This window comes from Bolinopsis microptera, chromosome 5 (genome assembly GCF_026151205.1).
Source record: "Bolinopsis microptera isolate Bmic1 chromosome 5, MBARI_Bmic_1.0, whole genome shotgun sequence".
Taxonomy (NCBI): domain Eukaryota; kingdom Metazoa; phylum Ctenophora; class Tentaculata; order Lobata; family Bolinopsidae; genus Bolinopsis; species Bolinopsis microptera.
The window spans coordinates 11585694-11599384 of NC_087076.1; positions in this window are offsets into that span (position 1 = coordinate 11585694).

The following is a 13691-nucleotide window of genomic DNA, read 5'->3' on the forward strand; positions in this document are numbered from 1 at the left end:
AGTCAGTAGTCTGTACTTCAGTCAGGTATCTGTACTTTCAGTCAGTAGTCGGTACTTGACTTCAGTCAGTAGTCGACTTCAGTCAGCAGTCTGTAGTTCAGTCAGTAGTCTGTACTTCAGTCATAGTCTGTAGTTTAGTCTGAGCAAGTAGTTTCAGTCCCAGTATACTGTATTCAGTCAGTAGTCCGTAGTTCAGTCAGTAGTAACTGTAGTTCATCCGTAGTCTGTAGTTCATTCAGTAGTCTGTACTTCAGTCAGTAGTCGTACATTCATCCAGTAGTCTGTACTTCATCAGTATCTGTAGTTCAGTCAGTAGTCTGAAGGTTCAGTCAGTAGTCTGTACTTCAGTCCGTAGTCCGTACTTCAGTCATTAGTCAGTAGTTCAGTCATATCTGTACTTCAGTCAGTAGCCTGTACTTCAGTCAGTAGTCTGTAGTTCAGTCAGTAGTCGTGTATGTTCAGTCAGTAGTCTGCTAGTTTAGTCATAGTCTGTAGTTCAGGCAGTAGTCTGATACTTCAGTCAAGTCCAGTCTTTATATACACTTGTATAAAAATGCCGTGTAGTGAACCTCGAGACCTCTCATGCTATGGTCAATATGAATGATAATGAACAAAAATGAATATGATTATATGCGTATAAATGATATTAATACGAAAGTTTTTATGTTATTGATGGATTGCACTACCCCGAGGCAAGTACTCTGCATTAACGCCTTAAAATTGTTTAATTACAATCAATTAAAGATATACACACATACATAAATATAATAACACTATAGGGAATGAAAATAGTGCTTATCTCTTACATTAATTTAGAACAGTAATACAGAGTCTGAAAGAATGTCACAGATATTGTATCAGGAACATGGCTGTGAAATTGTTGAAGATGGCGTGTATGCAGATGTAAAATACCTCGAAGATAGTCATATTTCGTTCTGCGATAAAAGTTTTGTGTTTCGTTGCTGAGCTTCCCGCAACTTTAACAAACCTTTTATCACACTTCCTAAACCTGGGCAACGTAGCACTGTGGAGGTGGGGTATTCTGTTTACCAAATATGGTCACGTGAACATCTAAACAGTTGTAATTAGTTTACACGATATTAAACACCGAAATCACTCCTGAGTATGCCATCAGATAGACTCTTTGTAAATTTTATGCTCGTCGAATCTGGCTGTTGATTTTCATTCAGCATCGGTGTATTTTTCTTCAAATTACACATGAGTAGAACCAATTTTGTCCGGCTGGCCAAAATTACCTGAAACTGGCCGTGTTTCTGAGTGTGGATATTGATTAACTTACAGAATTCTAAAAATTGTATTTTTTCAGAAAGAAAAAGTAGAGCTTATATTCTCGAAAAATCCATAGCCAAAAAAGTCTAAAGATGATTCTATTTCTGATCTGGGAACAACCCATTGAAGATCTTACATACAAGGTATACTAACACATTTATTGTTAATTATAGATTATTACTAGGTACCCGGCCTACGGCCGGATGTCACTGCCGCAGTTAAAAAGGGTAGGAGTAATTACCCGCTGAGTCAAAATACCCGATTGGCCGAGCAATTCTATTCGGGAGTGCCTCACGTATCCAAGATATCTTAAAAGATGTATTCTTAATGAAATAATCAATAGAAATTACCTACACCATGCAACCACACCAGCCTATCATATTTGTGAACATGCATTACATTGTCGTAGGAAAGTATGAACTCGTCTTACAGTCCAAACAGACCGTTTTGAGCACACCCTCCCCTAATAAGTTATAGTATTATATGACCATGTAATATACCGGCCATGTAATATATTAGCTACATATGCAGAGAGGAGCTAGCCCCGTAACTCTTGCGTTCTTCTCAGCCTTTTTAGTAGGTAACATATTTTGTGTACAAAACCATCAATTAAACCACGTAACCACCGGCCGATTTTTATAAAATGCTATTGGCTTCGTCAGATTGTCCGGCACTATACCGAGCAAAACCAGTCCCGTAACTATTACCGTTTTTTTTGTATATCCGTTGGAAATTTACACACAGACACACACACAGACCACACCCACAGACACACACGACATTCTGTGTAATAAGTTGATAATACACTTGCTATGACCTGACCTTTGTACTCGTCTCATTGGCAACAAATCCAAAATATCACTCTCTAACAAACATATTAAGTGGATATTCTGTTTTTAGAAACTGTCCCCTGTATGCTGATGCTCGGTGTTGAGTTTTCTGAAGTTGGTGAGGTTTGATGTGGTATGTGAACTGCCCAATGGATTGACTGGCTTTATCAGAGGTAATGTGAAATATGCATTTCTATGTTAAATTGTATGTGTGCACCAAATAACTTGAATTAGATCTAGCTAAGATAAAATATTTGATAACAAATAGTGCAATGTTAAATGCAAACCGAATGAAAAATGAAATGAAGAAACTAATGTAAAAAAGAAGTAATTTATATCAATATTGGAATTCTTGTGTTGAGGCCATATCTAATTATTATCATAATATGCTAGGTACTATCACAGCGAGGAATTTAACAGTGTTATCGAGAACCCAACGCTGAAGTGAACGTAGGAAGCAGAAGGTGAAGAGGTTAGTTTCGCTCTGTGAGATTTGAAGAAGAGAAATGTACTTACAGACTGGCGTGAGAGTTCGACGCACACCTGTTCTATACTCTCAAACTCAGAGATTCGATACTAAATTAATTCATAACAATTTCCTAAACAGCCTTCGTTTTTGAACATCAATTTATAATGTAAGCCACCTATAACATAGTAGATCATTCTTTAAGCTCCTTTAAAGTTCCACTTAATGTCAGGAACTAGACCTCTGTGACGTTGTATCAGTGGACAGTTTCTTATCCTGCCCCGTTGTTTGATGTAGTTACTGTTGACAAGACCGCAAACTCAAACCCTCACCACCAAACCAGGAGATAGTGGCGTTTTCTGTCAAAGCAACAGAATTCAACAAGAATATGGTAGGTGATTTCATCGATTTAAAGGACTAGTGACCACCTTACCTTCTTCATAAGAATATCATTTTAGTATGAAATGTTCAATGTTGCTTATTTGCCGGAACCTTATTTCCGTAGGTTTTCATCTAAAAATACTTTAAATGATTGTGCGACTAGTTTAAAAAAAAATACAGTTTAGGATGTACTGATAGTTGAAGTTGTTAACATTAAAAAACAGTGCTACAAGGAGTCATCCAGAGTGTGGAAGAAGTACGGGTACATGGTGAACGGGGGAGTCAAGGGAGTAACAGCCTTCCTCACAAGAGTGGCAGTGCTGCCAGAAGAAGTGTGATAATTGTCCGGTGGTGGTCAGATACGGTTCAGGTTGGCAACCTTATTTTAGGTGAGGTGTGTTATAAATTGTGCAGGCCCCGGGGGATTATTAAATTGTTTTTAATTTCTCTCTCCAGAGTTTGGATAGCATAATACAATAATAAGTTGACTCATATCTATAATCTCTGAAATTTCTGTGCAATTCTAAGCAGAATTACGTGAGTTATTAAAGGGTCGCGTATGGCGTTACTTCTGGCCACTCGTATAATTGGGTGGGGTAGCCTCTGGCAGTGTAGTCAGGGTCGATAACATTTTATAATTTTTTTTTAAAAAAAAATTTTATTTTTAATTTTAGGCAGGGAGATAAATTTTAATCATCTCATATTTTAACTGTCTAATGTAACACAGTCTAATAACACAGGACTGACGCGGTAGGAGAAAGCACTTTCGGAGAACATAACCAAGTTCTCTTCTCTGACGCCAGGTCCCTTGTTAATATCACTACCGTTAAGAAACAGGCTGCTAACGGACTGAGATGTACCTTCCTTGGGGGTAATCCTGTAGGTACTCTTCCACTTAGGGACTGTTTTGCTGGGGTGATTGCAAAACGGCAATTACTGTCAGTATTCCATAAAACCCCAAACTGACATTGACATAATTGACATTATTGACCATTATTGACATTAATTGACATTAATTGACAGTAATTGACATAATGACATTATTCGATAAATATTCAAGATATTCACGTCTATGTAAGTTAGATCGTTTCAAAAAAAACAAATGTCCTTAAATAAATTCTATATTTCTTACTTGTTGATCCTTAGGTCAAAGACCTCCAAAAAATTTCAGCTTCCAACCCTTTCCATCTCGGTCCCCACCGGCCACCCCATATTTTATTGGTTATCTTAATACAGTAAAATATCTAGAATCGGTCTTTTTTTTAGTATGAAGGAGTAATGTTTAGCGTTTTAAAATTCGTTATTCAAAAATAAATGTCATGAAGGGGCATTTCGTTTAATGTGGTTTTTAAGTCTGATGATGTTGAGAACCACGCCCATGGATGGCCAGCCCATTTAAGAAATTAAATTCGGGAAACCGTATTTACTTTAGTATTATTGTTTAGATGTCTGAATTTTTTCACATTTCCACATTGTCCATATGTGGATAGTAGTGTGGAATAATTGTTGATAAAAACGTTCTCCAAGTGCTAAAAATAATGGTAGAACTACATAATCTCTGTCGAAAAATATCATGTCAATTATAATGTCAGTATTCCAAAATTTTGCAAAACTTGACATTAATTGACATTAAATTAGACATTAATTGACATTAATTGACATATTGACATTAATTTGACGTTGCATCCCCCGCGTTTTGCCTAGAGTAGGAACGACCGGTCCAAGGTTTTGGCTGCCGGACCAGAAAAGACCGGATTATTTCCGGTTGTCGCATTTTCCGGCCGAGAACCGGGTAATAAGAAAGAAGATATTTAAGGCTGCCGGAAAACTGGAGATTAATCCTTGATTGTGGGGGTTTATCAATTATAATATTAAAGCCATGTGGACACATGAGAAAGTGCCTTACAGTCCGACTAACTGTGTCACGCCCCATTTCACATTTCAACCAAACTTCTGCGCTGGAGCAGCGTCACTTGTTTGATATGTTGTGCGAGGCAGGCAGAGGTCACTGATTGATCTGCTGTATGAGCAAGCTAGAAACGAGTTGGAAATAAAACAACATTGGCAAGAATTCACTGCGCCTTGCTTACACAAATGTACAATTGCTTCATATAAAGCCAAGATCCAGCAAGCCAGTGCAGCTCTTATAAGTTCGTGGGCGGTCAATATAACCGAGGATAAGTCCAAAGTTTTTTAATGGCAAGATGTCCGTTTGTTTTATCTTGACATGTAAGGGGAGTTAGCAAACGGGTTGTTTACCACAATAAAGCAGGGACCCTCTGGGCTCTGCCTTGAAAGCTCATAAGTAAAGCATAAATGGAAGCTGTTTTGACTCTAACCCAAACTCAAAAATCTCACATCAACGGGTCTTGAACATTCGCTGACAGATAACAGGCGACCGTGGAGGCTGAATTTACCGGTCACTGAGGAGCAATGGACTGGATCCCCTTAGTAAGAATTTTGACAGAAATATTATAACATTTAGGAACACTTAAAAAAGAATGTCCTGTTTGAAATCCGGGCCAAATTTTTGAAACCGGACAAACCGGAACCGCGAACCGGAGATTAAAGCCGAATATCCGCTGGAACCGATTCAGAGCCGATATCCGGGTCAGTTCCTATGCTAGAGGAGCTTTATTTCTACTTGGTCCATGGAGCTATTTTCTTCATCTGGCTATTAAATATATTACTTGTTACTTAAAAACTTACTAATGTTTATTTTATCGCGATGTTTTCTTTTTATTCACAACTAAATAATCCCCTGTTTGACCCGAATGATCCCTAACAGGGCTCCGTACACCTAATACATCGAAGACATGTACAACAGTCAGATTGTACTGGAGGTGTACCTGCTAAACGCAAGTTAGCCGCCAGAGTCCTCCTCATTAACCCTGAAAACAGGTGAGTTGTACCCTGTCTTAGATCTAGAAGGTTCATTTTAGTAGATAAATTAAGTTACTGTGGATAAGGTAACACAATTTCTCACTGTAGCTACTCACTAGAATATTGGTTAGAAGTGTAAACATAATGTAAACAGTGTAAATCATTGTAAATGTAACAGTGTAAATGTAAACAGTGTAAATCAGTGGCAAATGTATACAGTGTTAATGTAACAGTGTTACAACTCGCAGACAGTGCAGTTGAGTACATTGTAACTGCCATGAACCATGGAGCACACCTGCTACAACTAAAGAAGGGTGATGTGGTGGAGGATGTGGAGGTGGTCCAGGTTACTAAACGTGGGTGTATATGTCTCACTGATGACGGTCCCCCCAAAGTAGTCTGTACTTCTGTTCAGTAGTCTGTAGTTTAGTCAGTAGCATGTGAGTTCAGTCCGTAGTCCCGTAGTTTCAGTCAGTAAGTCTGTAAGTTCAGTCAGTAAAGTCTTAGTTCAGTCAGTAGTCCTGTATTTCAGTCAGTAGTCTGTACTTCAGTCATTAGTCCTGTACTTCAGTCAGTAGTCCTGTAGTTCCAGTCAGTAATTCCTGTAGTTCAGTCAGTAGTTGTACTTTTCAGTCATAGTCTGTACTTCAGTCTTAGTCCTGTATTCAGTCAGTAGTCTGTAGTTCCGATCAGTAGTGCCTGTACTTCATACAGTATCTGTACTTCAGTCAGTAGTCTGACTTCAGTCAGTAGTCTGTAGTTCATCAGTAGTCTGAGTTCATCAGTATGTCTGTACTCCAGTCTGTAAGCTGTACTTCAGTCAGTAGTCTGTAGTTCAGTCAGTAGTCTTGTATTCAGTCAGTAGTCTGTACTTCAGTCAGTAGTCTGTACTATCATCAGTAGTCTGTAGTTCAGTCAGTAGTCTGGTAGTTCAGTCAGTAGTCTTAGTTTAGTCAGTAGTCTGTAGTTCAGTCCCCAGTAGTCTGTACTTCTTCAGTAGTCCTGTACTTCATCAGTAGTCGTACTTCAAGTCAGTAAGTCAGTACTTTCAGTCAGTAGTCTGTAGTTCAGTCATAGTCTGTACTTCGTCAGTAGTCCTGTACTTCAGTCAGTGATTCTGTACTTCAGTCAGTAGTCTGTAGTTCAGTCAGTAAGTCTGTACTTCAGGATCAGTAGTCTTGAGTATTTAGTCAGTTAGCATTTAGTTCAGTCAGTAGTCGTAGTTCAGTCAGTAGTCTGTAGTTCATCAGTATTCTGTAGTTCAGTTCAGTAGTCTGTAGTTCAGTCAGTATCTGTACTTCAGTCAGTAGTCTGTACTTCAGACAGTAGTCTGTAACTTCAGTCAGTAGTCTGTACTTCAGTCAGTAGTCTGTACTTCAGTCAGAAGTCTGTAGTTTCAGTCAGTATCTGTACTGTCAGCAGTAGTCTGTAGTTTAGTCAGTACAGTATTTCAGTCGTAGCCTGTGTTCAGTCAGTAGTCTGTAGTTCAGTCAGAGTCTGTAGTTCAGTTCTGTAGTCGGTATGTTCAGTCAGTAGTCTGTACTTCAGTCAGTAGTCTGTACTTCAGTCAGTAGTCTGTATTCATCAGTAGTCTGTAGGTCAGTCAGTATCGTAGTTTCAGTCAGTAGTCTTGTACTTCCGTCCATAGTCTGTACTTCAAGTCAGAAGTCTGTAGTTTCATCAGTAGTCTGTAACTTCAGTCAGTAGTCGTACTTCCGTCAGAAGTCCTGTAGTTCAGTCAGTAGTCTGTAGTTCAGTCAGTAGTCTGGTTATGTTTTAGTCAGTAGTCCTGTAGTTCATCAGTAGTTCTGTACTTCAGTCTAGTCAGTCTTTTATATCACTTGTATTTAAATACTTGCCGTGTAGAACTCGAGACCTCATGCTATGGGTCAATATAATGATAATGAACCAAAAATGAATATGAATTATATCGTATAAATGATAGTGAATACGAAAGTTTATTATTGATGGATTGCACTACCCCGAGGCAGTACTCTGCATTAACGCTATAAAATGTTAATTACAATCATTTAAAGATATACAACACATACAGAAAAAAAATATAATATACACTATTAGGGCATGTAAATAGTTCTTATCTCTTACATTAATTTAGAACTGTAATACAGAGTCTGAAAGAATGTCTCAGATATCTTATTCAGGAAATGGCAGTGAAATTGTTGGATGGCGTGGAGCATTGTAAAATACTTCGAAGATAGTCATATTTCGTTCTGCGATAAAGTTATGTGTTTCCGTTGCTGTAGTCCCGCAACATTAAATCACACCTTTTATCAAACTTCCTAAACCTGGGCAACGTACGACTGTGAGTGTGGTTATTCTGATTACCACATAATGTCACGTGAACATCTAAACAAGTTTTGTAATTAGTTAAGTGCACGATATTATACCGCGAATCACTCCTGAGTAGCCTCAGATAGACTCCTTGTAATTAGTTGGCTCGTGCCGATATCTGCCCTGTGATTTTCATTCAGCATCGGTGTATTTTTCTTCAAATTTACACATGAGTAGAACCAATTTTGTCCGCGCCAAAATTGTACCTGAAACTGGCCGAGTGTTTCTGAGGTATATTGATTAAATTACAGAATTCTTTAAAAATTTATTTTCAAGAAAAAAAAGTAGAGCATATATTCTCGGAAAAATCCATAGCCAAAAGTCTAAAGAATGATTCTATTTTCTGATCTGGAAAACCATTGGAAGATCTTACATACAAGTACACGATAACACATTTATTTGTTCATTATATAAATATTACTAGTGTAACCCGGCCTAACGGCCGATTCTCCCTGCCGCATTAAAAAGGGTAGATAATTACCCGCTGATGTCAAAACCCGGATTAGGCGAGCAATCAATTCGGAAGTGCCCTCACGTGATCCAATAGTAATCTTTAAAAGATAGTAATTCTTAATGAAATCAATAGAAATTAACACCTAACACCATGCACCACACATCCTATCATATTTGTGAACATGCATTACATTGTCCGTATGAAAGTTTAACTCTCTCTACAGTCCAAAAAGACCGTTTGAGCACTCCTCCCCTAATAAAGTTTTATAGTATTGATATGACCAATGTAATATATACGCCATGTAATATATACTCTACATATGCAGAGAGAGAGCTAGCCCCGTAACATCCCTTGCCGTTCTTCTCAGCCATTTATGTAAACCCGAAATATTTTTGGTGGTAGCAAAACCATCAATTAAACACTTACCACCGGCCGATTTTTATAAAATTTGCTTATTGGCTTCCGTCAGAGTTTTGTCGCAACTATACGCAAAAACTCAGTCCCCTAACTATTAACGTTTTTTTTGTTAACCGTTCGGAAATTACACACAGACACCACACAGACACACACACAGACACACTGACAATTCTGGTGTTATGTAAGTGATAATACCCTTGCTATACCCTGACCTTTGTATCGTCTCATTGGCACAAATCCAAATATCACTCTCTAACAACATATTAATGTGGATATTCGGTTTTTAGAAACTGTCCCCTGGTAATGCTGATGCTCGGTGTTGTTTCTGAGTTGGTGAGGTTGATGTGGTATGAACCCTGCCCATATGGAATTGACTGCTTTATCAAGGTAATGAGAATATGCATTTCTATGTTATTGTAATGTGTGGCACAAATAAGCTTTGAATTAATCTAGCTAAGATAAAATAGTTTGATAACAATTAAGTGCACTGTTAAATGCATACCGACATGAAAAATGAAATGAAAACCTAGATGTAGAAGTAATTTATAACAATATTGAATTCTTGTGTTGACCATATCTAATTATTATCATAATATGCTGGACTGATATCACGAGGAATTTAACAGTGTATCGAGAAACAACGCTGACAGCAGGTTGACGCGGAAGCCGAAGGTAAGAGGTTAGTTCCCTCTGTGGTAGATTTTGAAGAAGAGAAATGTACTTACAGAACGGGTGGGCGTGAAGTTCACCACACTGTTCTATACCAAACCAGAGATTCTGATACTAAATTATATCATAAGCAATTCCTAAACAGCCTTCTTTTGAACTCAATTTTATAATGTAAGCCACCTATGAACATAGTATCTCTATTCTTTAAGCTCCTGTAAGTTTCCCACTTAATTTCCGGAACTAGACCTCTGTGACGTTGTATCAGTGACAGTTCTTATCTGCTCGGTTTTGTTGATGTACGTTTCTGTTGACAAGACACGCAAACGCAACCGCACCACAAACCGGAGATAGTTGAACGTTTTTCCTGTCAAGCACAGATATCGAACAAGAATATGGTAGGTGATTTCATTCGATAACAAGACATGACCACCTACCTTCTTATAAGAATATCTTTTTAGTAAGAAAGTGTTTCAAATGTGTGCTTTATTACCGGAACCTTATTTCCGGTAGGTTTCCATCTTAAAAATACTTATATGAATGTGCCACTATTTTAAAACAAAAATACAGTTTTTAGGATTATCTGATGTCGAAGTTGTAACATAAAAACAGGTGCTACAAGGAGTCCATCCGTAGTGTTGAAGAGTACGGTACATGGTGAACGTGGGAGTCAAGGGAGTAACAGCCTTCCTCAACAGAGTCAGTGCTCCTGAAAATGTGGATATGTCCGGGTGGTTGTCAATACGGTTAACAGATGGCAACCTATTTTAGTGATTGGTGTTATAAATTGTGCTGCCCCGGGGGATTATGTACATGGTTTTTATTTCTCGTCTCCAGAGTTTGTGATTGAATAATACAATAATAAGTTTGACTCATATACTATAATCTCTGAAATTCTGTGGCATTTCTAAGAAGAATTACGTGAGTTATTAAAGGTCGCGTATGGGCATGTTTACTTCTGGGCCACTCTGTATAATTGGGTAGTTCTGGCAGTGTAGTCAGGTTCATACATTTATAATTAAAATATTTTAATTTTAGCAGGGAGATAAATTATTAAGCATCTCTTTATTAACTGTTAATTAACACAGTCTAATTAACACCAGGAACTGTACCGGTAGGGATGAAAAGCACTTTCGGAAAAACAGTAACCACGTCTCTTTCTCTTGACGCCAGGTCTCTTTGTAAATATCACCGTAAGACAGGGCTTCTAACGGTCTGAGATGTACTTCCTTGGGGGTATCCTGGTAGGTACTCTTCCACTAGGGACTTGTTTGCTGGGGGTGATGCAACGTCAATTTAATGTCAGTATTCCCATAAAAACCCCAAACTGACATTGACCTTAATTGACATTAATTGAACATTTATTGACCATTCATTGACATTAATTGACATTAATTGACATTAAGTGACATTATTCGATAAATATTCAAGATATTCAACGTCCTATGTAAGTTAGATATCGGTTCAAAAAAAACAAAATGTCCTTAAATAATAAGAGTATGTTCTTATCTGTTGATCCTTAGGTTACCAAAGACCACCAAAAAAATTTCAGCTTCACTCTTCGCATCTTCGGTCCCCACCGCCACGCCCCATATTTTATTGGTTCTTATACAGTAATAGATCTAAATCGCTTTTTTAGTAGGAAAGGAGTAATGTTAGCGTGTTAAAATTCGTTATTCAAAAATAAATGTCATGAAGGCATTTCGTTGTAATGTGGGTTAAGTTCTGATGATGTGAGAACCACGCCCTATGGATGGCCAAGGCCCATTTAAGAAAATTAAATTTCGGGAAACCGTATTATTTTAGTTTTGTTTATTGATCTAATTTTTTCTCATTTCCATTTCAAATGTGATAGTAAGTGAATAAAATGATGATAAAAACGTTCTAAAACAGTGGCTAAAAATAAATGGTAGAACTACATAATCTCTGGTCGAAAAATATCATGGTCAATTAAGTGGTCAGTAATTCCACAAATTTTGCAAAACTGACATTAATTGACATTAATTGACATTAAATGACATTAATTGACATTAATATTGACTTAATTGACGTTGCATTCCCCCCGTTTTGCTAGAGTAGGAACGACCGGTCTAAGGTTTTGCTGCCGGACCGAACGAAGACGATATTCGTTTGTCGCATTATTCCGGGCCGAACCGGGTAATAAAAGAAGATATATAAGGCTGCCGGGAAAATTGAGATTAATCCTTGATGTGGTTTTATCAATTATAATAATTAAAAGCCATGTGGACGACAATGAGAAAGTGCTTACAGTCCGACTAACTGTGTTTCACGCCCTATTTCAAATTTTCAACCAAACTTCTTTCTCTAGCGCTGTGATCGCAGTCACTTGTTGGATATGTTGTGCGAAGCAGTGCAGAGACCACTGAATGATCTGCTGTATGAGCAGAAGCTAGAAACGAGTTGGAATAAAATCAAAACATTGCAAGAATTCACTGCGCCTTGCCTAGCACAAATGTACAAATTCTTCAGTAAGTAAAGCCCGCAGATCAGCAGCCATGCAGCTCTTATAAGATTTCGAAGTTCGTGGCGTCAATAATAACCGAAGATAATGTCCAAAGTTTTTAATGGCATGAAATGGTCTTTGTTTTAATCCTTGACATGTAAGGGGAGTTAGCAACGGTTTGTTTACCACAATAAAGCAGGACCCTCCTGGGCACTGCTGAAATGCTCATAAGTAAAGCAGAAATGGGTAGCTGTTTTGACTCTAACCCCACTCAAAAATCTCACATCAACGGGTCTTGAACAGTCGCTGACAATTAACAGCGAACCGTGAGGCGGGAATTTACCGGTCGCACTGAGAGCAATGGAGCTGGATGCCCTTAGTAAGAATTTTGACAAGAAAAATTATACATTTTTTAGAACACTAAAAAAGAAATGTCCCTGTTGAATACCGGCCAAAGTTTTGAAAAACCGGACCGAAACCGAACCGAACCCGGAGATTAAAGCCGAATATCCGGCTGAACCGGATTCAGCCGATATCCGGTCAGTTCCTATGCGTAGAGGAGCTTTAGTTTCTAGCTATGGTCCCATGGAGATATTCTTCTTCTGGCTATTAAATATATTTACTTGTTTACTATAAAACTTACTATGTGTATTTTATCGCGATGTTTCTTGTATTTTCACAACTAAATAATCCCCGTTTGACCCTGAATATCCCTAAGCAGGCTCCGTACACCTAATACATCTGAAGGAATGTACAACAGTAAGAGTGTACTGGAGGGTACCCTCCTAAACGCAAGTTAGCCGCCAAGAGTCCCTCTCATAACCCTGAAAAAAGGTGAGTTGTACCCTGTCTGTGATGATGCTATAGGTTACATTTTAAGTAGATTAAATTAAGGAATTTACGTGTGATAAGGTACACAATTCTCTACTGACAACTCTACTAGAATATTTGGTTAGAGAAGTTGTAAACATAATGTATACAGTGTAAAATCATTGTAAATGTTAAACATGAAATGTAACATGTAAAATCATTGCATAATGTAACAGTGTTAATGTAACAGTGTTACAAACTCTCAGACAGTGCGTTGAGTACATTGAACTGCCATGTAACCATGGAAACACCCTCTCCAACTAAAGAAAGGGGATGTGGAGGAGGATGTGGAGGTGGTTCAGGTACTAAACTGGGGTGTATGTCTCACTTGATGACGGCAGTAGTCTGTACTTCAGTCAGTAGTCGTACGTTTTAGTCAGTAGCATGTATTCAGTCAGTAGTCTGTAGTTCAGTCAGTAGTCCTGTAGTTTCAGTCAGTAGTCAGTAGTTCCAGTCAGTAGTCTGTATCAGTCAGTAGTCTGGTACTTCAGTCATATCTGTACTTCAGTCAGTAGTCTGTAAGTTCAGTCAGTAGTCAGTATTCAGGTCAGTATCTGTACTTCAGTCCAGTAGTCTGTACTTCAGTCAGTAGTCTGTAGTTTCAGTCAGTTATTCTGT